The 27,935-nt window shown below is 40.6% G+C and overlaps 2 long non-coding RNA genes across 3 annotated transcripts in view; one reads left to right on the top strand and one right to left on the bottom strand.

The window, feature by feature from the left end:
- Nucleotides 1–252: 252 nt before the first annotated feature.
- Nucleotides 253–27,935, bottom strand: part of LOC145534770 (uncharacterized) — a 72,884-nt gene continuing 45,201 nt past the window's right edge. The window contains exons 6-9 of one of the 2 annotated variants that reach the window (XR_014074978.1): nt 9,751–9,986; nt 6,325–6,382; nt 2,480–3,281; nt 253–2,033 (exon numbers count right to left, since the gene is read on the bottom strand). This is a non-coding gene — a long non-coding RNA (uncharacterized LOC145534770). The remainder of the gene's footprint in view (nt 2,034–2,479; nt 3,282–6,324; nt 6,383–9,750; nt 9,987–27,935) is intronic. The other variant, XR_014074979.1, reaches the window with a different exon arrangement.
- Nucleotides 18,516–21,505, top strand: LOC145534775 (uncharacterized). Its single transcript, XR_014074984.1, has 2 exons — nt 18,516–18,650; nt 20,186–21,505. It is a non-coding gene; the product is annotated as an uncharacterized LOC145534775 (long non-coding RNA).

Here is a 27,935-nt window from a genome sequence, read left to right as displayed (position 1 = left end):
GGCAACCCACTCCAGTGTTCTTGCCTGGAGAATCCTAGGGACGGTCGAGCCTGGTGGGCTGCCGTCTATGAGATCGTACAGAGTCGGACACAACTGAAGCGACTTAGCAGCAGCAGCAGCAGCAGCAAAATAGTACCTGGTAATAGGAAAAACTCAAATGATGATTATTATTATTTGTGCTTATTATCTTCTCCTTAGCAAGCTTTTTCAGTAAGTTACTATACATAAAATCCAACCAACTGGTCAAAAGTGTCAAAAGTATGTGAAGACATTTATTTGATATTGTAGAAATAAAAATCTCATATTTGTTTTATTGCTGTTCTAAATTTTCAACTTGTTTTTCTGAGCCATAGGTTATGTTTATTTCTACATCATGACTTCTGCTTTGGGTTTTCTGTTTAAATTTTTTTCCTCTTGTATTTCCAAATCCATTTAAATTTCTATATTATTGCCGTTCAACAGACTTCTACTTTATTTGCATGTATTCCATAAGTATAGCTCATCTTGAATTAATGGGGCTTAGGCAGGAGAAAGAACACCATGAAAATGTTCTGACTGAAACAGGCTGAGGCTAACTTCAAAAGAAACAAATGCAATTGGAATAATCTGTTTAAATCAGCTATTTGTCATGTAAGGGAAAAGAAAACAGTTCTTTTCATCTGGTCATTTTCTCCTTTGGTATAAAAAGTGTAGGCACCTAAGTTCAAGGTCACTGTGGAACCAAACTGTGGAAGTTTTTAGATGTTATTTCTTTGAATATTTTTCAGCCAAATCTTTCTCCCCACTTTCTGCATTTCCAGTGACATGAATGTTAGATGTTTTCTTAGAGTCCATCAAGCCCCCCAAAGTTCTGTTCATTCACTTTTTCTGGGTGGTTTCTGTTTTTCAGGTGGGCTATATCCTTCTGTCCTTCACGCTGATTAATTCTTTCTTTCGTCTCATTCTACTCTTGAGCCCATACAATGTGTTTGTAAATTTTCAGTTATGTTTTTCACTTCTCAAATGTCCCATTTGATTCTTCTTTATATTTCCAAATTCTCTGCTGCTTTTTCACATGTTTCAAGTGTGTTTGTAATTGCTTTTTGAAGCACTTTTATAACACTTGCTTTACAGTTTTTATCAAAGAACTCTGAGCTCTCCTTCATCTTGGCACTGTCTCATGCTCATTTAAGTTGTGACTTGCCTGGTTCTCTGTAAGGGTTTTATGTATGGAACTCTGGATCTTATTCACATCTTCTCTTTGATCTGGCTTCCTGTGACACCCCTCCATCAGGGGCTTGGGGGAGGAAGGGGAGGGTTTACTGCCGGTGAGGGTGGAGGTCCAGATTCTCCACTTGGCCTCCATGGCCCGAGGGGGTTTGGAGTGGGGTGGGAAGAGGGCTGAGAGCTCTGGCTCCTCAGCTGACACCCTGGCCAGGGGTACTTTTTCTTTTTTTCTAGGGTATTGGAGAGGGACTGGCTTTGTTAGCGTTGGGCCGTGGTGAAACTCCTGGTCTCCATTAGGCTTTCTTGACAACGTCCAGCGGTGGGGAGGAGGAAGGCTCTTTATCACTCATTACAGCTGGGTGCTGTGGAGGTAGGAAGGGAGATTGCTTAGAAGTTTTCTCTCTTACTAGGCTGCCCCTTTCGTGGTTATTGGCTTGAGAGAACAGGCTTTTGTTGGAGATTTTCAAATATCTCATCTCATCCATGTTTCTGAGTTGCTTCTCCAGCTCCAGATCTAGGTTGTGCAAGACCAAAACCCCAAGCAGCTCACCACCGTGTCATTTCTTGGGGCCCAAGATCCCTAGGTGGTCTGACTTCTCCCCACCTCTCCAAGCCTTCTTATGCTTGTTAAACAAAATGTCTCAGGTTTCTAGCTGTCCTTAGGGGGAAGAATAGGAGAAGGCACTTCTCTTGCATCTTTCCAGAAGTCAGGCATCTCAGACTTCTAACTAACATGAAACACTTCTTAACCTTTGAGGTTGTGCACATTTCCAGAAAAATAGACCAAGTCACTCAAATAAATTTAGTAGAACTCTTGTTCTTCCAACCTGTGATAAACATCCGTTATATGAGAGGTAAGAAAATATCTTCCAAATTTCTCTAGAAAATTAAGACTATCTTAAGAATAATTTTTAATATTTTATCACCACATCTTATAAAACACTTTCAATGTTTTATTTCCCAGCTGGATATCAAGTGTACCTTGGAGACAGTCTATATATCAGTGGAGCTGACTCAGCTATACTAAAAGTGAATTTAAATTTCGGTGCCTACATTTTTTAATACCAAAGGAGAAAATAACCAGATGGGCTCTTTTGTCCTTCCACCATAGCCCAAGAATAAACCCAGACAAAATTTCCATGAAAATGAATGAGCAAAACACAACATATAAACTAGAGTGAAGACTGAGCTTGACAAGTTTTCTGCATATTTCACATCATGTATTTTTTATCTTAAATTCAGATATAGGCACCACAAGCTACTAAATACTTACCAAGCAATCACAAATTGCCTACATCTCTATTGGAACTTGTACGATATCAGGTAAGCCTTTGTCATATCTATTCTGTTCAGCCTTTGTGTCATCCTTTTAATGGGTCTGTGGCATGTCGGGGTTGGGATGCTGTCTGTAGCTGTAGAATAATTTTTTGAGTTAGAGTGCTAAATGATCCAATCTCCCATTTGGGTGAAGTGTCAAAACATCATTGTCTAAGGCAGATTGTTTTCTAGAGCAGGTCTTGAGGACTCACGCAAGCATGCCTCTGGGAGGTTTTGATGATATGAGTAGTTACACCAAATTGCTCATGGCCATAGCTCTCTGGGGCCCTCCAGTGAGAATGTTAGAAATTAATTCAGTGGGTCAAACTGAATTGCTGTTTATGAGTCTCAGAATGTGAAAGAAAAAGAACTCAGAAAGAAAAAGAGAATACCATCCCGGGTAAATTCCCTCAGAGCCTTGTCAACAAGGTGTTGAATTTTTTTTTTTAATTAGTCCCTCATCAGCTCTATAGATGTGGTCCATGAGTTTCAGAAGAGATGTTTTCATGTCTTCTTTTAAAAGCAAAATAATGTTAGTCCCTTTGGCCACTGTTAACTTCCACTGAGAGGCTATAAAAGCACAAGCAAGGACTGACGCTTTTTTAACGTGCGCTGGCTGAAACCCCAAGGAACACAAGCACTTGTTTTATGAGGCTCTCACTGATGCTGTGTGTCCCCTGCAAGCAAACAGACTTCTAACTAACTTCAAACAGACTTCTTCTAGCCTTTGCTTGGTGTAGATTTCTTGCAAATCTGTACTGGGGGGAATAAAAAGATACCGTTTGAAAATGCATTGAGCAAGTCAGCTAAGAATAATATAAGCATATTTATTGTTTCTCTTTTCATTACTATTCAGCATACTGACGCATATTGTTCATGCTGTAGAAGAGGAGACTGGTAAAGGGAATGAATTAAAAGACATTTATATACGTCTCCTATTTTATCATTGGTAGGTTATCTGTTTAAAAGCATATGATTTCAAGAAACAGTTGGCTTTTTTTAGTCTTTTTTGTTATTTTTAAGATATAATTGACATATAACATTGTATTCATTTTAGGTGTACAACTTAATGATTTGATGTAAATATATGTTGCAAAATAAGTTTCATTTGTGTCTGTGCATGCATGCTAAGTCACTCAGTCATGTCCAACCCTTTGCAACCCCATGGACTGTATGTAGCCCGCCACCACACAATAAGTGACAAATTGTTTTTTCTTGGGAGAAAATCTGTTAAGATGTACTCCTTTAGAGGGGGAGCCTGGTGGGCTGCCGTCTATGGGGTCACACAGAGTCGGACATGACTGAAGCAACTTAGCAGCAGCAATAACTCTGCTTCAAAACAAACATATCAAATTGGTATTGTTTCCTATGAAAAGAGTGCTTGAAGATGCTGCCATTACAGAAATACTTAGGGACTTTCTGGTTCCTAACAGCTTTGCAGCCATGAAATTAAAAGACGCTTACTCCTTGGAAGAAAAGTTATGACCAACCTAGACAGCATATTAAAAAGCAGAGACATTACTTTGCCAACAAAGGTCCGTCTAATCAAGGCTATGGTTTTTCCAGTGGTCATGTATGGATGTGAGAGTTGGACTATAAAGAAAGCTGAGCGTCGAAGAATTGATGCTTTTGAACTGTGGTGTTGGAGAAGACTCTTGAGAGTCCCTCGGACTGCAAGGAGATCCAACCAGTCCATCCTAAAGGATATCAGTCCTGGGTGTTCACTGGAAGGACTGATGTTGAAGCTGAAACTCCAGTACTTTGGCCACCTGATGTGAAGAGCTGACTCATTGGAAAAGACCCTGATGCTGGGAAAGATTGAGGGCAGGAGAGGAAGGGGATGACAGAGGATGAGATGGTTGGATGGCATCACCGACTCGATGGACATGGGTTTGGGTGGACTCCAGGAGTTGGTGATGGACAGGGAGGCCTGGCGTGCTGTGGTTCATGGGGTTGCAAAGAGTCAGACACGACTGAGCGACTGAACTGAACAGCTTTTATAACAAATGTCCATTAAAATAAACATCATCTGTTGCAAATCTTCAGGTTTTGAAGGTAGGTTACTAGGTCACCTGAAACAAAGTCTTTTTGAATTAAGTAGATACAATAATAATTGAAAATCAAATAGTTTAGTTTAAATTAGTCTAGGAGCTGGAATACTGTCTTATCATGGAAACCAATCATTAAGCCAGTGTCCTACCTGAGTGTTGCATTATGTAAAAGTTATTCAATTTTCTACATGAGGAAATTGATTTTTTTGTGATGGGTTAAGGATCAACCAACCCTTCCACCTCAGGTGTGCAGAATGCCCTCTAGAATCCCTTCTCTTATTTTCTTGGAAACACTTGCTGTCTTGTTCAGTCGCTACCTCATGTCTGACTCTCTGCGACCCCATAGAGTGCAGCACTCCTGGCTTCCCTGTCCTTCACTGTCTCCCGGCATTGCTCACTCATGTCTGTTGAGTCGGTGACACCATCCAACCATCTCATCCTCTGTCGCCCTCTTCTCCTCCTGCCCTCAATCTTCCCAGCATCAAGGTCTTTTCCAATGAGTCAGCTCTTCACATCAGGTGATAAAAATATTGCTCTCTTGGTCTGGGAAGAATTGTAATTTCTACTGATGGTGGGGACTCATATCCTCATCTCAGCACGACTCACTGCCTTCCTCAAGAATTTACTCTTTTATGACTTTTTCTTTTCTTTTTTAGTTATCAGCAATCAGAAATTCAAGTCCCAGTCTTTATGAACAATGTTCCAGTTTGTTATCTTAAAGAGTTTGTCTTGAGCCATCATTTTAAACAGATAATTATGGACTTGAAAGTACCAAATCTGTGACCTTTTCAAGTTTTCCCTCTGTCTTCTGAGTAAGATTGTGATCATGTATCTACTTTTTTTTGGCCAAACACTCTGGTCCCTGACATTATTTGATTTTTTTGTATTCTTATTTCTATTCTAAATTCACTGCTTGTGTATCTTGGAAGTTTTCTCCTGTAAATAATAGTGGATTTTGCATCACTATACAACAAAGAAGTTGATAATATTATGCCTCAAATGTTGCAATAATTTTCATTTTTCTTCAAATAAAATAACTTGAGGCACACTTACCAAGTGCCAGAGTAAAAATGAGAATTTTATAAAGAGAGAGACAAGAGTTAATATCTCTGTACTCGTGATATGAAGTCACATGAATAGCTTTAATATGATTTAGGGGAAGCAGTAAAAGAGAACTGAACAGTACGGTGGAGGTCAAAAGAGGGAGTGAGTCACCCTGCCTCCCGGGGTTGGGAAGTGTCATAGGGATGATGTCATTTAAAATGACTTCCCTAACAGTGAGAAAATGGGGGAGAAAGAGACATTCTACGAAACAGGAGTAGCAGGTGCAAAATCAGAGCAGATGGAAAGGGCATGATGAAAAAGTATCCTAAAGGGAATAAACTATGGTGGGTGTGTGTGTGGGGGTGTGTATGTGTTATGGAACCGGCATACAGCTCATGGCTGATGATGTTAGCTTGACAGGAAATACAGCAAACAGAAGCTGATGATCTACTTTTTTCCACGTAAAAAAATGGCATTGCAGCAAATTGAATCACATGCACAGAGTTTACATCAGAATGGACATTACACCTTAAAGTTGCCTACCTGGCTCCACTGACTGCATTTCCCTTCCTCTAGCCGAGTTGACCAGAATAGTAAATACTGTGTTCATCTCCCACGTGCATACCGCTAAACTTCTGTGTTGCTTTTGCCCATTTGTAAAGTTCTATAAGTGGAATTATTCTATGTGGAGTCTTTTGTGACTTACCTTAATTGATAATGTTTTTCAAATTCCCTTGTAAGGATACACTCTGAGTAGAATTCTCCTGTAAGGATATACTGTTATTAGTTTCATAATTTTACAGTTGATGTACATTTGGCTTATTTCCATTTTTATGAATATGCTTCTGTGCATGGTCTTCTCATGTATGTGCAAGATTATAGAGTATATGTGGAGTGGCTGGAGAGAAGGAGGTTATGCACACATTCAGTTTTGCTAGGAAATTTTTTCTCTAAGTGGTTAAGTCAATTTACACTCCCACCAGCAGCAGTGAGGACTGTTGTTGTTTCTTATGCAAATGGTACTTGGCACTAATTAACCTAAATTGTTTACTAATATGCTAAGTGTGAAATGGAATCTCTGTGGTTTGTCTCCCTAACTATCCATGAGATTGAATGCCTTTTCATATGATTACTGGTCACTGATGGTCTTCTCGGAAATTCCTGGCCAATTCTTTCTATTTTTTCCTGTGAAGTTACTTTTTTCTCATGGATAAGCAGTTCTTTATATGTCACAAAAATTTTCTGACATTGTAGTTTAATTGTTTCACCTTCTACACGGTGATGTTTTAAAATTTAAGGTCCTTTTTACAATTTCAACTTTATGCTGATGCTAGATATAGAACCATCTGGAGAAATTGAACCTAGAGATGGGGCATCAGGTAAAAAGCAGTTGGAAAAAATGCAGATTATGAAGGCTTAAAAGTAAACAGTTGAAATAGAATATAATCTCTTAATGGGAGGAATCAGGCTGGAGTATTATTTTGGTAGAATTGACAGACATGAATGTCAGTTTGTAGGGATGAGTATGAGAACAGAATGTAGGGGACCACTTCCTTTTGTAATAGTGCCATTAACTATAGGCACTATTAGATATTAAAAATATGTTAATTTTGAGACAGTTGAATTAGAGGATTTTACAAGCACATAAAAGTATGGGTCTAGCTCTCAATAGTGGTTTGTGCAAGACTTGATATGTTAATCTAGGAATTATTAACTCATAGAAAATAAGCTATGGGAAATCACTTAAGGGTTCAGAGTTTTAGAAAGTCTGATTTCCACAAGAATTGGGACAATGGTCTTGTTGCCAATGTCCAGGAAAACGCATGGTACATTGTAGGTGCTTAATAAATAGTGTTGAACTAATGGATACGTTGGGCCATTATTTAAGAGCATGAGAAATAGAGAGTAGGCAGCCAAGGAACAAACAAGGCAGGAGAACCAGAAGAAAAGGGTGTGGAGACAAGAATGGAGAGACCCTTCAGCCGCATTAAGTGACCCAGTGGGAGGGTGGTTTCTGTTTCCCAGTTGGAGCCGATGTTGATGTTGAACGAATCAGTGAGCTGAGGAGTGCTAGGATGAGGGAGCAGACATCGTGAAGAGTTTAGGGGACGTGGTGATACAGGAGGAAGGCTGCGGTACCAGGTTCCCTCCAGTGAGGGCAGACTTGTACGTTAGTTCAGCTCTGCCAGGGTTCACTTCAGTTCAGTCTCTCAGTCGTGTCCAACTCTTTGCGACCCCATGGACTGCAGCACGCCAGGCCTCCCTGTCCATCACCAACTCCCAGAGCTTACTCAAACTCACGTCCATTGAGTCAGTGATGCCATCCAACCAGCTCATCCTCTGTCGTCCCCTTCTCCTCCTGCCTTCAATCTTTTCATTAAAAAGAGTAATTGCTACATATAAACATTGTCCAAAAGAATGAATTAGAGAGCGGCTGGAAAAGTATTGATAGAACGGAAGGTGTGTGTATGTTAGTCCCTCAGTCGTGTCCAGTTCTTTGGCACCGACATGGACTATAGGCTCCTCTGTCCACGGAATTCTCCAGGTAAGAATACTGGAGTGAGGAGCCATTCCTTCTCCAGGGGATCGTCCCTGACCCAGGGATCAAACTCCCGTCTACCCGCATTGTGGGCAGATTCTTTACCTTCTGAGCCACCAGGGAATGGAAAGGAGCTGGGTACTGAAAAAGCAGGAAACCAGGCAGTGAAAATCTGAGGAGCATTCCGTGAGTTGGGCTGGAGAAGGCTTCTCTATACAGAAACCGGAGACAGCTGTTGTGTGTGTGATGAGGAAAGTTCTAGCGAACACTTCGCTAACAGATGCGTGGTGTTTACGGGGCCTCTACAGAACCTCGAAGTGCTTACAGGGCTCATGTCCTGCGAGCCCCCGACTCTGTGTGCTTAAGGTAGATGCTGGGTCAGAGGAAAGCTGTTTCTGAGTTAGAAGACATTCAAGTGTAATGACTGTCTGTGATGAATGATTTTGGTAAAGGTTAAAATGCACCATTTAGAACTAGTGTATAACTTCCTCAAGGAAAAAAAATCTTCCAGTAACACCCTCTGAATTTAACTCAGTTTGAGAAGTATGCATTAGCAGGTCTCAGGGGGAGCCCTAGGGTTCAAAAAATTTCAATTAGTTGCTCCAGCTTCTCACGCTGGGGAAGAACAGTCACCCACAGGTCCCTGGAGGGGGACTTTGCTGCTTACCCAAGACTTAGCAGTAATGCCCCAGAATTAACCTTAATGGTTAGTTTTAACAGTTAAACTAGGGTTCATTTTTCTAATTATTAGATAAAGAATTTTTTAAATAAAGAGATTGCAGAAAACTTTCTACGGTCATTTCCTGAACCAGTACTTTTTTTAACTATAAACATGGCCTCATTCTCCATCCAGTCCGCATTCATTAGCTTTTTGTGGTCCCTTCCCAAACTAGAGTTAGAGAAACAATATTCACAATTGTTCAAATTCTGCCAAAAAAAAAACTATGTCAGGTTTTCTCAATCATCTGTCAATATCCAGGATGACTCTTTTTAGATACTGTACTGGGTTCTTGTTCTTATTGAAATCTCAGAATATTTGGAAACAAGATTATTGCAAAGGTAACTAGTTAAGATGAGACCATACTAGAGTAGGGAGAACCTTGGTGCAGTATGATGTCCTTATAAGGGAGAGAGACATACAGCGACGTAGCAAGGAGGCAGAGAGCGCTGTGTGTCTACAAGTGAGGGAATGCCAAAGACTGCGGCAGTGCTGGAAGCACGGAGAAGGCGCAGACGGATTCTCCCCAGAGCCTGCAGCGAGTGCACAGCCCTACTGACACCCAATTTCAGACTTCTAGCCCAGAAAACTGTAAGAGAATAGATTTCTGTTGTGTTAAGCCACCCAGTTTGTGGTACTCTGTTATAGCAGCTCTAGAAAACTACAGCTGCGCTTGACTTCTTCAGACAGTTTGGAACGAAAAGCTCCCCGATCCATTGCAGATGTCTTTAGACATTCAAGAGACAAGTGCAGACAGAGCTGGAAAGGGTGGTGTTCGAGCTGAAGGAGAACGTAACCACAGTCTGCTTCCATTAATATGGCCATTTTAGATTGCTGCCCCCCAGATTGGAAATCAAATAAATCAGTGTTCTCACCCGTTCTTCTCTTTGTTGATTGTGGGAGGTGGACTCCAGAGGGTTGACTTGGTCTGGCAAAATGTTGCCGTTTGTATCTTGCTGTAGGATTATGTAGACTTGGAGACTTGGCCAGGGAAATTGTCAAGTCTGAGCAATTCTAGAAGGATCTGAGGTGGAGTTTGGATGACCAGTTGAATCTGGTGCAAGAGTTGGCAATTTCCTAAATGGGATACTGAATTAGTTCCCCAGGGCTGCTACAGAAAAAAAAAAAAATACCACAGTCAGAATGGCTAAGACAACAGAAATACATTTTTCTCACAAATAGAAGGAGGCAATCAAGGAGACAAGAAGTTAGAGATGAAGGTACCGTCAGGATTGGTTCCCTCTGAGGTGTCTCTCCTTGACTCACGGATGGACATCCTCTTCCTGCCTGTCCTCACGGTCTTCCTTCTGTGCCCACGGGCCCTGGTGTGTCTCCATATGTCTGAATTCCCTCAACTTACAAGGACACGAGTCAGAATGGACTTGGGCCCACCCTCGTGGCCTCATCTCAACTTAATCACCTCTTTAAGGGTCTTATCTCCAAAGATCACCCCTTTCTGAGGTACTGGTGGTTATGGCTTCAACATACGAATTTTGAGGAGGGGGAGGCAATTAAGTTCACAACAAGCATCTAGGGAGGGTAAGTGATCAAGAGAGTTGAGAAGCATTTCTGGGCCCTATAACTGAGAAGAATGGAAGTTGGAAGAGGAGAATGGAAAACATGGATGTCTACCGAGGGTGTCAACTGCACACACTCGGGGGGGAGGAGCACTCCTGAGCTGATACGGAGAAGGGAAGAGCCTCCCGTTGGATTATCCAAGGGTGACTTTGTCAGGCATTCCCTCACAAATGAGACAGCAGAACAATAATTAAAGGTTTGAAATGAAATGAGAGCCACTGACGTTTACCTCAGAAAGAATTTCGTTTCTTTCTTAGCTTTACTCCTTTCTCTGAGTTCTCATCAGAATGGTTTTGTTCATCTGTACAAATGCTCAGTAAGAACAACATAGACCTTGTGTTTCTCATCCCTATCTGGAAATATAAAAGCAGGGCACAGTGTCTGCCAATAAAGAACAAACACTAGTAAAACTTCTGAAAAGCAGAATAATTTAGACAAAGTGCCAGCCCAAGGGTTGTGAAATGTGGACTCAACCACTGTCTTCATTATATGCATGTGGTAAGACTGATCCCTGACTCTTATTTCCCATTGCTGAAAAACAGAAAGACTACCTTATAAATAAGATTTACCCTTATAGTAAATATATTCCTTATCTGTCGGCCCATCAAGTTTAGGCCATAAAAAATTATTAAAAAAAGATTAGGCCATCATAGAATAAATGTCACCTGACGGCTTCAGCAGCAACATGGCAGAGATGATGGGGCTGTAGGGCCCTTGGTAAAGAGACGTCTGAAAGATTACCAGTCTAGAAAATGGGAGACCTTTCCCAGAAGAGTGTTACTAGCTCATTCTTATGGAGTCTGACAGACATGGCTTTAAGTTCTTTATAAGCATGAACCTTGTAAGGTGGATCCCTCTTATTTTTCTGATAGAAAGAAATAAGGAAATGGAATCAGAAGAATCAAGTAAATTGCCCAAATCACACACCTAGTAAATGATAAAGCTGGACTTTAAATGCAAGCAATCTTAAGTCTGCCCTCCCCACCACCACGCGATCCTGCCTCACATCAAAACGAGGCTATAGCTTTATAATCACTATAAATTTAATTATTTTAAGTATATGCATAATATTGAACTATTTCATGTACCATTTTAATAGAAAAGCTCAGGGCCCGTGTAACAGTGATAGAAATTAGAAAAACCTCTACTTAGAATTGCCCACCTAATCAAAGCCCAAGAGATAATTTTCAGTGCAAAAATCAATATATAACTTAGTGCTAGCTAGCTCCACAGACTCTAGTAGATAATTTAAACTATCATTGTAAATAATGCCTGGTGAGAACATATAATCACAGGAAAATATTGCCTTCAGCATGTTCAGTAGCAGCATTGAGGGCACTCTCGAGAGTGTTGCTAATGAAGATTTAATTTTTAAATACAGGCACTCCCCAACCTTCAAATAGGTTATGCTCTAAAAGTGCATTTGTAAGTTAATTTTTTTTACAACTCAGTGTTGTAAATTGTGTTTAGGTTCTAGGCAAGACAACAAAAGTTAGTCCATAATGTATCTTAAGTACTTTGGAGAGTGGTATTTATAAAGTCCTTATGTGGTTTATTATGGGCAATATAGAAACAATTTATAAAATGATTTTAAAGGCCAATTTAATTTTTATTCCTGCTCTCATAGGGCTTTGGTTCTATGAACTGTTAGACACAATTTGTTTTCATTTGATAGCCCAGTTTATGTCTGTATCTAAAATAAGAACATATTGTATACTATGATATAATGCACAGTTTTCTTAAATTTTAATAAATTAGCATTTTTAAAGTCTTAAAAAAAAAAAAACGAGGCCAAAAGTCTCTTGTCACCACTGTGAAATAGATCAAGGGAGCATCAAGTCCAAAAACAAGGAAAGAAGAATCAAGAGATCTCAAGTTACAATGATACAATGAGTTTGAAAGCTGGATGATCTTCAATAATGTGTTATTAACTTCAAACAATCAAGCCAGCAGGTACAGAAAACTCTCCATAGTAAGGAGGCTTGGAAAGGAATGTTCTCCTGGCTTCTCATCAGTGACAGAACATATTCTCAGTTTGTGGAAGAGCTGAAACCTGAATATCATTCAATCTACCTGTTCAAATGCTAACTTCAGCTAGAAACACCCTTGTAGTGTTTGTATTGGATTAAGCGTCTGGGCATCCCACGACCTAGTCAAATCAGCACATAAAATTAACCATCTGCTGCTCATAGCAGCAATAGTTAAGATACAGAAACAACCTAAATGTCCATCAACAGATGAATGGATAAAAAAAGATGGCGTATATCTATACAATGGATACTACTCAGCTGTAAAATGATGAAATAACGCCATCTGTATCAATATGGATGGACCTAGAGATTATCATACTAATCTCTATAATGACAAATACCATATGATATCACTTATATGGAATATAAAATATGACACAAATGAATTCAGCTACCAAACAGACTCAGACATGAAGAACGGACATGTGGTTGCCAAGGTGGAGGGGAGTAGAAGTCTGGGATTAGCAGATGCAAACTACTGTACAGAGAATGGATAAACAGCAAGGTCCTACTGTACAGCACAGGGAACTACATTCAACATCCTGTGATAAGCCGTAATGGAACAGAATATTAAAAAGAATGTATATATCTGTGATATCTGAATCCCTGCTGTGCAGCAGAAATTAACACAATGTTGTAAATCTGTACTTCAATAAAAAATGATTATAAAAAATGTTTGAACTGTGGTGTTGGAGAATACTCTTGAGAGTCCCTTGGACTGCAAGGAGATCAAACCAGTCCATCCTAAAGGAAATCAGTCCTGAGTATTCATTGGAAGGACTGATGCTGAAGCTGAAATTCCAATACTTTGGCCACCTGATGCAAAGAACTGACTCATTGGAAAAGACCCTGATGCTGGGAAAGATTGAAGGCAAGAGGAGAAGGGGACGACAGACGATGAGATGGTTAGATGGTGTCACCGACTCCATGGACATGAGTTTGAGCAATCTCTGATAGTCGGTGATAAGACAGGGAAGCCTGGCGTGCTGCGGTCCATGGGGTCTCAAAGAGTCAGACATGACTGAGTAACTGAACTGAACTGAATCACAAGGGACAAGACTCAATAAAATTAGAAATTAAATAAAAGTTACAACGGACATCACAGAAATACAAAGGATCATAAGGGACTACTTCAGCTCTACACCAATAAAATAGTCAGCCTAGAAAAAAAAATGGAGAAATTCTTAGAAGAAACCAACTTGCAAGACTAAACAAAAATAAATAAATAAATAAATAAACAGAAAATATGAACAAATCAATCACAAGTACTAAAACTGAAACTGTGATTTAAAAATTTCCAACAAACAGAAGTCCAGGACCAGATGGCTTCACAGGCAAATTCTATCAAACATTTAGAAAAGAGTTAATACCTATTCTGCTGAAACCCTTCCAAAAAATTGCAAAAGACACAAAACTCCCAAGCTCATTCTATGAAGCCACCATCATCCTGATACCAAAACGAGACAAAGATATTACAAAAACAAAGAGAAAATTACAGTCCAGAACATAGACACAGAAGTCGTCAACAAGGAAGCAAAAAGACCTATACTCAGAAAACTATAATATACTGATGAAAGAAATCAAAGATGACACAAACAGATGGAGAGATATATACCATATTCTTGGACTGGAAAAATAAATGTTGTTAAAATTACTATGCTACCCGAACCAATTTACAGATTCAGTTCAATCCCCACTCAAATTACCAATGCATTTTTCACAGAATTAGAACAAAAAAATTTTATAATTTGTATGGAAATACAAAAGACCATGAAAAGCCAAAGCAACTGTGAGAAAGAAAAGCAGAGCTGGAGGAATCAGGCTCCCTGACTCAGATTATACTACAAATCTAAGTTATTAAAATAATATGCTACTGGCACAAAATCAGAAATACCGGTCAATAGAACTAGAAAGAAAGCCCAGAGATCAACCCCTTGCACCTATGGTCACCTAATCTATGATAAAGAAGCAAGAATATATGATGTAGAAAAGACAACCTCTTCAATAAGTGGTACTGGGGAAACTGGACTTGTAAAAGAATGAAATTAGAACACTCTCTAACATCATACAGAAAAATAAACTCAAAATGGATTACAGACCTAAATGTAGGCCAGACACTATAAAACTCAGAGGAAAACATTTATGCAGCAATATCTTTTTTAATCTACCTCCTGAGTGTTAGCCACTCAGTTGTGTTTGACTCTCTGTGACCCCATGGACTGTAGCCCTCCAGGCTCCTCTGTCCATGGAATTCTCCAGGCAAGAACACTGGAGTGGGTTGCCATTTCCTTCTCCATCTACCTCCTAGAATAGTGAAAATAAACCCCAAAATAAATGAGATTTTAATTAAACTTAGAAGCTTTTGCATAGCAAAGAAAACCATTTAAAAAAGCAAAAAGACAACCCTCAGAATGGGAGAAATATTTGCAGAAGAAGCAACTGATAAGGGATTAATCTGCAAAATATGCAAACAGCTCATGCAGTTCAATATCAGAAAAACAACCCAATCAAAAAACGAGCAGATCTAAACAGACATTTCTCCAAAGAAGACATACAGATGGGCAAAAGACACGTGAGGAGATGGTCAACATCACTAATTATTAGACAAATGCAAATGAAAACTACAATGAGGTATCAACTTACACTAGTCAAAATGGCCATTGTCAAAAAGTCTACAAACAATCAATGCTGGAGAGGATGTGGGGAAAATGGAAGCCTCTTGTACAGTTGGTGGGAATGTAAAGTGGTACAGCCACTATGGAGAACAGGAGAGAGATCTCTTAGAAAACTAACAATAGACCTACCGTATGATCCTGCGATCCTACTCCTGGGGTGTGTGTGTGTGTGTGTGTGTGTGTGTGTGTGTGTGTGTGTGTGTGTGTGTGTGTGTGTGTGTGTGTGTGTGTGTGTGTGTGTGTGTGTGTGTGTGTGTGTGTGTGTGTGTGTGTGTGTGTGTGTGTGTGTGTGTGTGTGTGTGTGTGTGTGTGTGTGTGTGTGTGTGTGTGTGTGTGTGTGTGTGTGTGTGTGTGTGTGTGTGTGTGTGTGTGTGTGTGTGTGTGTGTGTGTGTGTGTGTGTGTGTGTGTGTGTGTGTGTGTGTGTGTGTGTGTGTGTGTGTGTATATATATCCAGAAAAAGTATACATGCACCTCAGTGTTCATTGCAGCATTATGGATAATAGTCAGGACATGGACGCAGTCTAAATGTCCACTGACAGGAACCTAGAAAGATGTAGTACATAGACACAATGGACCATTATCCATGAAAAAGAATGAAATAACGCCACTTGCAGCAACATGGATGGACCTAGAGATTCTCATAATGAGTGAAGTCAGACAGACAAATATCATATGATATCACTTATATATATGGAATCTAAAAAGTGGTACAAGTGAACTTATTTACAAGCTAGAAATAGTCACAGATGTGGAAAACAAAATTATGGTTACCAGGGGGGGAAGTGGGGTGGGTGAGGGAATAAATTTGGAGATTGGAATTAACATACACACACTACCATATATAACTAATAAGGACCTACTCGCCAGCACAGGGAAATCTGCTCAATATTCTGCAATGACCTATATGGGAAAATAATCTGAAGAGTGGGTATATGTATAACTGATACTTTGCTGTAGAGCAGAAACTAATGCAATAGTGTAAATCAACTATACTTTAATAAAAATTTTTAGAAAATAAGAATAGTACAGTTTTGAAAAAAATTAATCAGAAGGGCTCAAAGGGGAATTGACACAGTGACCCTGATCTGACACCATAGGCCCTACCTAGAGGATCAAAATTGGGCCCTGTTAGCTTTATCAAAATACGTGGGGTTTTTTGTACTAAAGAACAGAGAACAAATTATGAGTGATGTCGTAGCTTGTCAATTTTCATACAGTTCCTTCCTAATTTTAACACTAAAAAGCATTGCGAGTTTCAAAGCTTGGATCAGGTAGCGACAGTGAAGGGCCTCAGCAGACTGACGGGGACTCGGTGTCCCTTATTTGAACCCCACAGCAGCACTGCAGGGTCCTTGGACTCCTGCGCGGATTTCACGCCCTGGGGGGCAAGTACTGCAGCTCAAGAGCTGTCGACCAGCTTACGCTGGCGTCTTTGTCTAGGAAACTCCTTTATGCAAAGCAAAAGGCACTCACGCTGAGCAGCATGTGTGGCTCAGTGCCAAAACAACAGCGAATAAGCAACCTATTTCTATGTTCATTCTTCCGAAGTTTAGTTTATGTAATAGGAACAAATCATTTCCAAAAAGTAAAATGTATTCTGGTAAGCAAACAACGATGACAAATATGGTAGTCAAGGTTGCATGAACTCTGTCGGCATCTCAGCTTTCTTATATACCCTGCTCACTGTAAATCGTTCGCTTTTATTTTAGTAGAAAAATGGCACTTATGAACCTAGTTGCAGGGCAGGAAGAGAGAGGCAAACAGGGAATGGCCTTGTGGACACAGAAGAGGGAGGAGAGGGTGGGATGAACTGAGAGTGTAGCACTGACGTGTGCGGAATAGCTAGCTAGTGGGTCCCAGCCCCGTGCTCTGTGACGACCTCAGGCGTGGGATGGAGGGGCAGATGGGACGGAGGCTCAAGAGAAGGGAGGCTCAAGAGAAGGGGATACGTGTATACTTACAGCTGTTTCACGTTGTGCAGCAGGAACGAACAACATTGTAACTGTGCTCCCGTTAAAATACATAAAAAAAAATGTGGAACTAAAATTGAAAGTATATGACACATAGGGATAAGCCAATAAAGTATATGTTTTAGTCAACTTTTGCTTTCATCTCTTATTTTCTTGTGTTGTACTGTCTCCTATTAAAGAAGTGAATATGACTTTCAGTTCTTGCCAGGTGATGGGAAGAAAATAATTTCCTTTCAATAAAGAAATATGAATACCCAGAAAATTGGAGATTGTTTAATAACCAAAATGATAGGAGATAGCCAAGAAAATTCATTTAGCTTGTATTCTTGGGAATACAACCAAAAAATGAACTTCTCCTCCCCTTACCAGTTGGAAAGAGCAACGGCTTGCTGCAAAATGAAACAGCGTGTTTTGTAAAGAATCATAATAGTCATTGTTTATCAGAGCCTCCTTCACATGAGGTGCTGTGCAATTTCTTTAAATAGTCATTTAATCTTCAGTGTGCAAAGTGCGTATGTATTATTATCTCTACACATAGAAAGGAAAGTAAGAGAAGTTAAGATTTTTAGCTCATAAACCTAGTAAGTGGTAAAGCTAAGGTTTAAACCCTGATCCATTTGCATCCAAACTTGCTGTTTGCATCGCCCTACTACATGAATATCTGCTACACATTTATCAGTACTTTAGGCTTCGTCCTAAAACCACATCTAAAACCTCAAAAATAAAATTACAAATGTAGAAAATTGGAACGTTGCATTAACAAATGTTTGAAAAGAACCTATCATGGGTAAAGACATTTTCTCTAGACACTGTAGGAAATATAAAGATTTATAAGAGTCCTCAACCCGGCTTGGTGCTCTGTGATGACCTGGAGGCTGGAATGAGGGGGTGGGACGAAGGTTTGAGAGGGAAGGGATATCGGCATACACACAGCTGATTCACGCTGTTGTAAATAGGAACCAGCACAACATTATATGACAACCATCCTCCAAGTAAAAATTTTAAAAATAACTGTCCCAATATTCAAGGAGAGAATTAAGGCAAACACTGGATTTATTATGAATGGGAGAAGGCAGTATTAGTAATAAGTCCTACCAAACATAAAGTGGCAAAAATGCATGAGGAAGGATTCATATGGTCTAAACTGACTGAGACATGGAGCAGAAGGGGGACCTGTATGTGACTTGAGTCATATAGTGGATGGAAGTCAAATCCAGAGAGTCTTAACCAAGTGACCGGGCAAACTTGCAGGAGCAAAGAAAGACCCTGAGATTGTATGTGACTATTTGGTGCATCTGAACATGTTTCTAGGGAGGAAGCCTCGGTCTTCAGCAGACTTTCAACTCTGTCCATGACTCAGAAGGGGGTAAGAATCACTGTGGTAGAAAGGAAATAGAGGGGTGGGGAAAGTGAAGTGAAAGTGTTAGCCGCTCAGTCGTGGCTGACTCTTGTGACCCCATAGACTGTAGCCCACTAGGCTCCTCTGTCCATGGGATCCTCCAGGCAAGAACACTGGAGTGGGTTGCCTTTCCTTTCTCCAGGGGGTCTTTCCAAGCCAGTGATAGAACCCGGGTCTCCTGCATTACAGGCAGATCTTTACTGTCTGAGCCACCAGGGAAGCCCCACGACTGAGGGAGGGGAGCGATAAATGAGGAGTTTGAAGTTAATGTATACATACTATGATAGATGAAACAGGTGAACAACAAGGACCTACTGGATAGCACAGGGAACTGGACTCAATATCCTGTAGTAACCTATGATGGAAAAGAATCTTAAAAGTAGATAAATAACAATCACTTTGCTGTACACTTGAAACTAACACGGCATTGGAAAGTATACTTCAGTTTTTAAAGAGGAAGAAAACACCTGTGGTAGGAAAGGAAGCATGGGAGGGAGACTTCTAGCTGGGGCAAGATGAAAGCAAAAGGTGTGTTACTGAACAGGCAGCCCACAAGCCCGGCCAGGGTCGGAGGGTCCCGCCTGCAGAGAAATAAATGGAGGTACATGCAGCCCAAGACTTAGTAGAACCCACAGTCCAGATCAAGGACCTTGGAAATGAGACTTGGGCCAGGTTTTTGAGGAGGTTCATTCCATGAGATCTGTGCTCAGGAACAATTCATTTTCTAGTGATCTCCAAGAAAAGGAGAGATGATGAGCTTCAAAATCTACGTTAATGGGAAGTCTCCAAGCGTAATTGTGTTTAAGTGTTTCAAATGTTCCGAGTTTAAACAGCAACAACAAATGACGTGCATGTTTACATTTCTATTAGATACTTCTTCATTTGGTCTTTGGAACAATCTTGTTTTACAAGTAGAGCAAACATTCTGATTTTTTGGCTGAAGCAAGTAAAAGATAATCCAATTTAAAGCATCAGTTGTTCAGTTAAGTTGCTCAGTTGTGTCCAACTCTTTGCGACCCGATGGACTGCATAGTACTGTGTTTAAAACAAAGCCAAAGAGAAAAGCTTAGCATATAAAAGATGTAGTCGAGTATCCACATGTGTGCTAAGTCACTTCAGTCACGTCCGATTCTTTGCTGCCCTACGGACTGTAGCCCACCAGGCTCCTCCGTCCATGGGATCCTCCAGACAAGAAGACCGGAGCGGGTTGCCATGCCCTCGCCCAGAGGATCTTCCTGACCCACAGATCAAACTAGAATCTCTTCTGCCTCCTGCGCTGGCAGGTGGGTATTTTACCACTGGTACACCCCCTGGGAGATCCTAAAGTTGAGTATAAACTGCATTAATCTTCTGTGAAGCAATATTTAACTTTGGATCATATAATAAATGTTCTTTGAAGAAATAGTAAAGTAATTATTAGTAAATAAGAATGTAGAAATTATCCATAATCCTGTGATTCAAAGGTAACCACTATCTGCCTTTTGACATATTCCTTTCCATACTTATTTTTAAGTATCTTTGTATACATAGGGGCTTCCCTCGTGGCTCAGCTGGTAAAGAATCCACCTGCAATGTGGGAGTCCTGGGTTCGATCCCTGAGTTGGGAAGATCCCCTGGAGAAGGGAACAGCTACCCACTCCAGTATCCTGGCCTGGAGAATTCCATGGACTGTATAGTCCATGCGGTCAGAAAGAGTCAGACAGGACTGAGCAACTTTCACTTCACTTCACTTGTAAACATGTATATTTTAAAATAAATATTATATAGTCTTTGATAACTTGCACTCAAAGATATATCATTTCCATAACATGAAATATTGAATACATCTCTCTTCCTGATTTAATGATTACCTACTGCAGACAGAAACTATCATTCCTTAAAGTCTACTGTTTTGATTGTTCCTGACCTCATCAATGGTATATAAAGTGATCATTGTGTGAGAGCCACCAAAAAGGAATCTTGGTGATAAAAATAAGTAGGTGCTACGGAAATCGAAACTGTAATCAGAAATCTTCCAGCAAACAAAAGCCCAAGACCAGATGGATTCACAGCTGAATTCTACCAAAAATTTAGAGAAGAGCTAACACCTATCTTATTCAAACTCTTCCAGAAAATTGCAGAAGAAGGTAAACTTCCAAACTCATTCTATGAGGCCACCATCACCCAAATACCAAAACTTGACAAAGATGCCACAAAAAAATAAAACTACAGGCCAATATCACTGATGAACATAGATGCAAAAATCCTTAACAAAATTCTAGCAAACAGAATCCAACAACATATTAAAAAGATCATACATCATGACCAAGTGGGGTTTATCCCAGGAATGCAAGGATTCTTTAATATCTGCAAATTAATCAATGTAATACACCACATTAACAAATTGAAAGATAAAAATCATATGATTATCTCAATAGATGCAGAAAAAGCCTTTGACAAAATTCAACATCCATTTATGATTAAAAAAAAAAAAACCCTCCAGAAAGCAGGAATAGAAGGAACATACCTCAACATAATAAAAGCTATATATGACAAACCCACAGCAAACATTATCCTCAATGGTGAAAAATTGAAAGCATTTCCCCTAAAGTCAGGAACAAGGCAAGGATGCCCACTCTCACCACTACCATTCAACATAGTTTTGGAAGTTTTGGCCACAGCAATCAGAGCAGAAAAAGAAATAAAAGGAATCCAGATAGGAAAAGAAGAAGTAAAACTCTCACTGTTTGCAGATGACATGATCCTCTACATAGAAAACCCTAAAGACTCCACCAGAAAATTACTAGAGCTAATCAATGAATATAGTAAAGTTGCAGGATATAAAATTAACACACAGAAATCCCTTGCATTCCTATACACTAACAATGAGAAAACAGAAAGAGAAATTAAGGAAACAATACCATTCACCATTGCAATGAAAAGAATAAAATACTTAGGAATATATCTACCTAAAGAAACAAAAGACTTATATATAGAAAACTATAAAACACTGATGAAAGAAATCAAAGAGGACACAAACAGATGGAGAAATATACCGTGTTCATGGATTGGAAGAATTACTATAGTGAAAATGAGTATATTACCCAAAGCAATCTATAGATTCAATGCAATCCCTATCAAGCTACCAATGGTATTTTTCACAGAACTAGAATAAAGAATTTCACAATTTGTATGGAAATACAAAAAACCTCGAATAGCCAAAGCAATCTTGAGAAAGAAGAATGGAACTGGAGGAATCAACCTGCCTGACTTCAGGCTCTACTACAAAGCCACAGTCATCAAGACAGTATGGTACCGGCACAAGGACAGAAACATAGATCAATGGAACAAAATAGAAAGCCCAGAGATAGATCCACGCACCTATGGACACCTTATCTTCAACAAAGGAGGCAAGAATACACAATGGAGAAAAGACAATCTCTTTAACAAGTGGTGCTGGGAAAACTGGTCAACCACTTGTAAAAGAATAAAACTGGAACACTTTCTAACACCATACACAAAAATAAACTCAAAATGGATTAAAGATCTAAATGTAAGACCAGAAACTATAAAACTCCTAGAGGAAAACATAGGCAAAACACTCTCCGACATAAACCACAGCAGGATCCTCTATGACCCACCTCCCAGAATATTGGAAATAAAAGCAAAAATAAACAAATGGGACCTAATTAAAAGCTTTGCACAACAAAGGAAACTATAAGCAAGGTGAAAAGACAGCCTTCAGAATGGGAGAAAATAATAGCAAACGAAGCAACAGACAAACAATTAATCTCAAAAATATACAAGCAATTCCTGCAGCTCAATTCCAGAAAAATAAATGACCCAATCAAAAAGTGGGCCAAAGAACAGACATTTCTCCAAAGAAGACATACAGATAGCTAACAAACACATGAAAAGATGCTCAACATCACTCATTATCAGAGAAATGCAAATCAGAACCACAATGAGGTACCATTTCACGCCTGTCAGAATGGCTGCTATCCAAAAGACTACAAGCAATAAATGCTGGAGAGGGTGTGGAGACAAGGGAACCCTCTTACACTGTTGGTGGGAATGCAAACTAGTACAGCCACTATGGAGAACAGTGTGGAGATTCCTTAAAAAACTGGAAATAGAACTGCCATACGACCCAGCAATCCCACTGCTGGGCATACACACCAAGGAATCCAGAATTGAAAGAGACACGTGTACCCCAATGTTCATCGCAGCACTGTTTACAATAGCCAGGACATGGAAGCAACCTAGGTGTCCATCGGCAGACAAATGGATAAGGAAGCTGTGGTACATATACACAATGGAATATTACTCAGCTATTAAAAAGAATGCATTTGAATCAGTTCTAATGAAGTGGATGAAACTGGAGCCCATTATACAGAGTGAAGTAAGCCAGAAAGAAAAACACCAATACAGTATACTAACGCATATATATGGAATTTAGTAAATCTGTAAAGATAACCCTGTATGCGAGACAGCAAAAGAGACACAGATGTAAAGAACAGTCTTTTGGACTCTATGGGAGAGGGCAAGGGCAGGATGATATGGGAGAATGGCATTGAAGCATGTAAATTATCATATGTGAAATGAACCGCCAGTCCAGGTTCGACGCATGATACAGGGTGCTCGGGGCTGGTGCACTGGGATGACCCAGAGGGATGGGATGGGGAGGGAAGTTGTGGGGCGGGTTCTGGAAGGGGAACACATGTACACCCATGGCGGATTCATGTCAATGTATGGCAAAACCAATACAATATTGTAAAGTAAAAAAATACATAAATAAGTTTTTAAAAAAATCCAGGTCAGGGCTTAGTCCACAGGAGGCAAGCTCAGGGGCTGGACGTCACGGGAAATGAGGTCAGGGACAGCAGGCCTGGGGCTGACCCACCTGCCCTGCCTATTCCTCCTCTCTGCACACACAAGCCCCATCTATCCCGTAAAGTCTAGTCTGCAACCCCACCCCTTATAGCTCATCTAACACCACCTCTGAATTCCTGTGACACATTCCATCCATCCTACGTCATTTAAATATTTCGTTACAACCTGTCTCATCAGACGTTGTAGCTGTCTTATCTCTGCAACAAGCCTGAAGGATCCTTGAGCTTAAGTGCTGCACCCGGGATTCCTTTTCTCTCCTATGAGAGCAGTCATCACCGTGCTGGGTGTTTAAGGACCATCTGTTGCACGTAAAGTCCTTATTGAAGAAAACAACTCTTTATCTGACCCGAGAGAGGGCGGCAGCGCCACAGCGTGAGGAGCAGCGTCGGGGACCCGAAGCCTGATCTGTGGAGGCCTCGCCTCTGAACTTGGAGGAAATCCAGGCTGCCTCTCCCTCGTATCCATCTTTGACCACTGCTGTTCTTCACAGTGGCCCTCTGCATGTAACCTTTCTCTGACACTTTTCTTCCCCCAGGAGGATTTCAATCACACACCTCGAGGCTTTATATGGAAGCTAGACCCAGAAAATGCAAAGGGTTGCTGGGAGAACCAGCACCTTGAGGTCCAAGCCTATGATTTTGCACTCAGTCAGCACATAGGAGACAAAACTCTGAGCACGTCAGCTGTATCTCCTGGCCTGCCCACATGGCCACCCCGGACACCTGACTTCCCTGTGAGTGAACAGGCCAGCTGAGATGCGCTGAGCCTTCAATACAGCCCGGATTGCTAGTGCAGACCTGCCTAAACTAATTTACAGCTACCATTGACTCCAGACCCATGCCTTTCAGCTGACAAGGGCATTAGTTCACAGTGCTTGGAAGAGCTACATTGCTTTTTTTAACAGCAATTGTAAGAGTGCTAACAAAAAGCTGAGGATTTGGAGCATCAAAGAAGGTACTTCTTTTACTCTGGAATCATTGTATCTGATTTTCCTCACTAAATTCTGATTTTATGCCATGAATGCAAAAAATTGCTTCCTTTTAGAGCATTGAATAAGAAAGATACAGCTTTACAAATTCTTTGTTTTCTTTAAAGAAAGATCACTTTCATCTTTCTATTGAATGGACATAATGCAATAGTAATTAAAGGGAACAGTTTGCTGTAGGTGGCATATAAAAAACCTATTGCTTATAATTAAGTGAACATTGAGGGGAAATCATAAGAAAGGCAAATTTGCCTATAAAAAGTACACATCGTCTTCCAAGTACAAATACAATTGATAGAGGATATTTTGGAATATAAGCATGAAGTCGCCTGTTTTTATTTCACCTGAAATCCTCAACTCATACTGTCCTTGATTTGAGGTTCTATTGTTCAGATTACATCTGGAGTAGATCTCCAGTTAGTGTTGCCTATGACTGTACTCAGGTTTGATCCCTGGGTTGGGAAGATCCCCAGGAGATCTTGTGGATCTCCAGTATTCTTGCCTGGAGAAGCCCACATGATCTAGCATTCCCACTCCTGGGCATCCATCTAGACAAAATTCTAATTAAGATATGTCACACCAATATTCACAGCAGCACTTTTTAAAAAAGCCAAGACATGGAAGCAACCTAAATGTCCACTGACAGATATATATAGAACTTCCAGCTGTACAAGCTGGATTTAGGAAAGGCAGGGGAAACAGAGATCAAGTTGCCAACATCTGCTCAGTTCAGTCACTCAGTCGTGTCCGACTCTTTGCGACCCCATGGACTGCAGCACACCAGGCCTCCCTGTCCATCACCAGCTCCTGGAGTTTACCCAAACCCATGTCCATTGAGTTGGTGATGCAATCCAACCATCTCATCCTCTGTCGTCCCCTTCTCCTCCCACCTTCAGTCTTTCCCAGCACCAGGGTCTTTTCAAATGAGTCAGCTCTTCACATCACATGGTCAAAGTATTGGCGTTTCAGCTTCAGCATCAGTCCTTCCAATGAATATTCAGGACTGATTTCCTGAATGGACTGATTTTTAGAATGGACTGGTTGGATCTCCTTGCAGTCCAAGGGGCTCTCAAGACTCTTCTCCAACACCACAGTTCAAAAGCATCAATTCTTCAGTGCTCAGCTTTCTTCACCGTCCAACTCTCACATCCATACATGACTACTGGAAAAACCATAGCTTTGACTAGATGGACCTTTGTTGGCAAAGTAATGTTTCAGCTTTTTAATATGCTATCTAGGTTGGCCATAACTTTTCTTCCAAGGGGCAAGCATCTTTTAATTTCATGGCTGCAGTCATCTGCAGTGATTTAATTTCATCTGCGGTGATTTTGGAGCCAAAAAAATAAAGTCTCTCACTGTTTCCATTATTTCCCTGTCTATTCCTGTAAGTCCCTTAATCTATAACCTTTATAATGATTCTGTTTCCCTAACTGACAGATACACTGGCCTGGGCAGGGTTAGCAATCCTAAGCACATGTCCAGTTAAGTTCCAGTATAGTGGCTGAATATTCAGGTAGGTAAGAATTAGAGAAGAAACACCTAGTGAATGGAGAAACAAGGAGACAAGAAAGAACAAGGAACAGAGGATTGGCCGACAAGCAGAAAGTCCATGTGGGAGAGAAGCAATTTTTAAGGGCAAGTGGGAAACCAGCGGACAACAGACACAGCTCCAACACATGCTGGCACCGTGGCCTGGGCCCGCGTTGAATACTGCTGCCAAAAGTCATCTTGAAACACACAGTTCTCATATAGACACGTGATTCAACCTGAAAGCATCCTATTTTATCATAGTTCGAGTACTTCAGAGACTTCAGTAATTTAGTCCAAAGATGTCGATTTCTGGTGATCTAATTTAATATTGAGTTTGAGCTCAGAAAATCCAAGTTCATGGGTGTACTCCTTTTGGTATTCACTGACCCATGTAGAATGATATTGATAACAATAATCAGATATTTAATGGAGTCTTACTCTGTGCCATGCCCTATGCTAACAGCTTTACATGTATCATTGCATTTAAGCATCACAGCACCCTGTGAAAAGCAAATATTACTGTGCTCATTCCATAAATTTAAAAACCTGAGGCCTGATGAAGTTAAATTATCCATGCAGATGACACAGCTAGTGAGATCTGATCTAGCAATCCTACCCCAGCGCATATCTGAACAAAACTAAAATTCAGAAAGATGCGTGCACCCCTGTGTTCACAGCAGCACTGTTTGCTGTAACAGCCAAGACTTAAAAACAAGTTAAATGTCCATCAACAGGTGAGTGGATAAAAAACAATGTGGCACATATATATAGTGGAATACCACTCAGCCATAAAAAAGAATGAGATATGCTATTTTCAGCAACATGGATGGACCTGGACATTATCATGCCAAATGAAGTAAGTCAGGAAAAAGACAAATCCCATGTGACGTCACTTACATGTGGAATCTAAAATAGGAACAAAGGAATATATTTATGAAGCAGAGACAGACGGACATAGAGGACAGACTTGTGGTTGCCAAGGGGGTTGGGAGAGGGAAGGGTTGGGAGTTGAGGCTTAGTGGATGCAAACGATTCAATACAGAATGGGGAAACAAGGTACTTCCGTATAGCTCAGGGAAGTATATTCAATATCTTGTGAGCAACCGTAATGAAAAAGAATGTATGCGTATCATAACAATCACTTTGCAGTGCAGCCGAAATTAACACAACATTGTACATCAACTTCCACACTGAGCGGTAGGTGTTGATTTCACCTCCTCTGTAAAGAGTGCTCTCCTATACTTGGGCGTTGTGACTAATGGGATGCAATTCCATGAGACCTTCCTAGCCCCAGCCCTAAGAAGACGGGCATCGCCCCACTTAACATCCTCTTGGAATGTAGCCAAGCCGCAAGGAGTAGCTACAAGGAGGAGCGGCATGGTGATACCGTCAACATCAGGACCAGCTCGCTGTCATGTGAGGGACCCACTGTAGGACTCCAGCCCAGGACACCCCTGAGAGGGCCCAGTGCCAGACAACGCATCACTTAGAGAAGAACCAGCACCAGGGGAGCCCAGCCCACGTGCAAGAGTCGAGAAATAATTCAGTGGTGATTGTTTTAAGCTGCTAAGCTAGTGGATATGCTTGATTTCGAAAAAAGATACCTGAAAGATTTTAAAGTTTGGTATTTTACCTGTCGGTGCTACTGATTAGGAATAAATCCATACACATTATGCAGGCCACCAGCTATCTAACTGGCAATGCCCATGTGTTAGTCACTCAGTCATGTCAGACTCTTTGTGACCCCAGGGACTGTAGCCCGCCAGGCTCCTCTGTCGAGGGAGTTCTCCGGGCAAGAGAGTGGGTAGCCATTCCCTTTTCCAGGGGATCCTCCCAACCCAGGGATCAAACCTGGGTGTCTCACATAGCAGGCAGATTCTTTACTGTCTTAGCCACCAGGCAAAGTTCATGTGTGGCTATAAAACCAAATAATTTGATTTGTTGTTTTGTTTAAAATGAAAGGCCACTTCATTCATGAATTAAGATGGACTGCTGGAGAAATAAAGACACAGGCATAGGG

The sequence above is a fragment of the Giraffa tippelskirchi genome, chromosome 14 (assembly GCF_054371585.1).
Source record: "Giraffa tippelskirchi isolate mGirTip1 chromosome 14, T2T-mGirTip1v1.2.pri, whole genome shotgun sequence".
Lineage (NCBI taxonomy): Eukaryota > Metazoa > Chordata > Mammalia > Artiodactyla > Giraffidae > Giraffa > Giraffa tippelskirchi.
The sequence above is the reverse complement of the archived record's forward strand: the minus strand, read 5'-3'. Positions and strand labels throughout refer to the sequence as shown.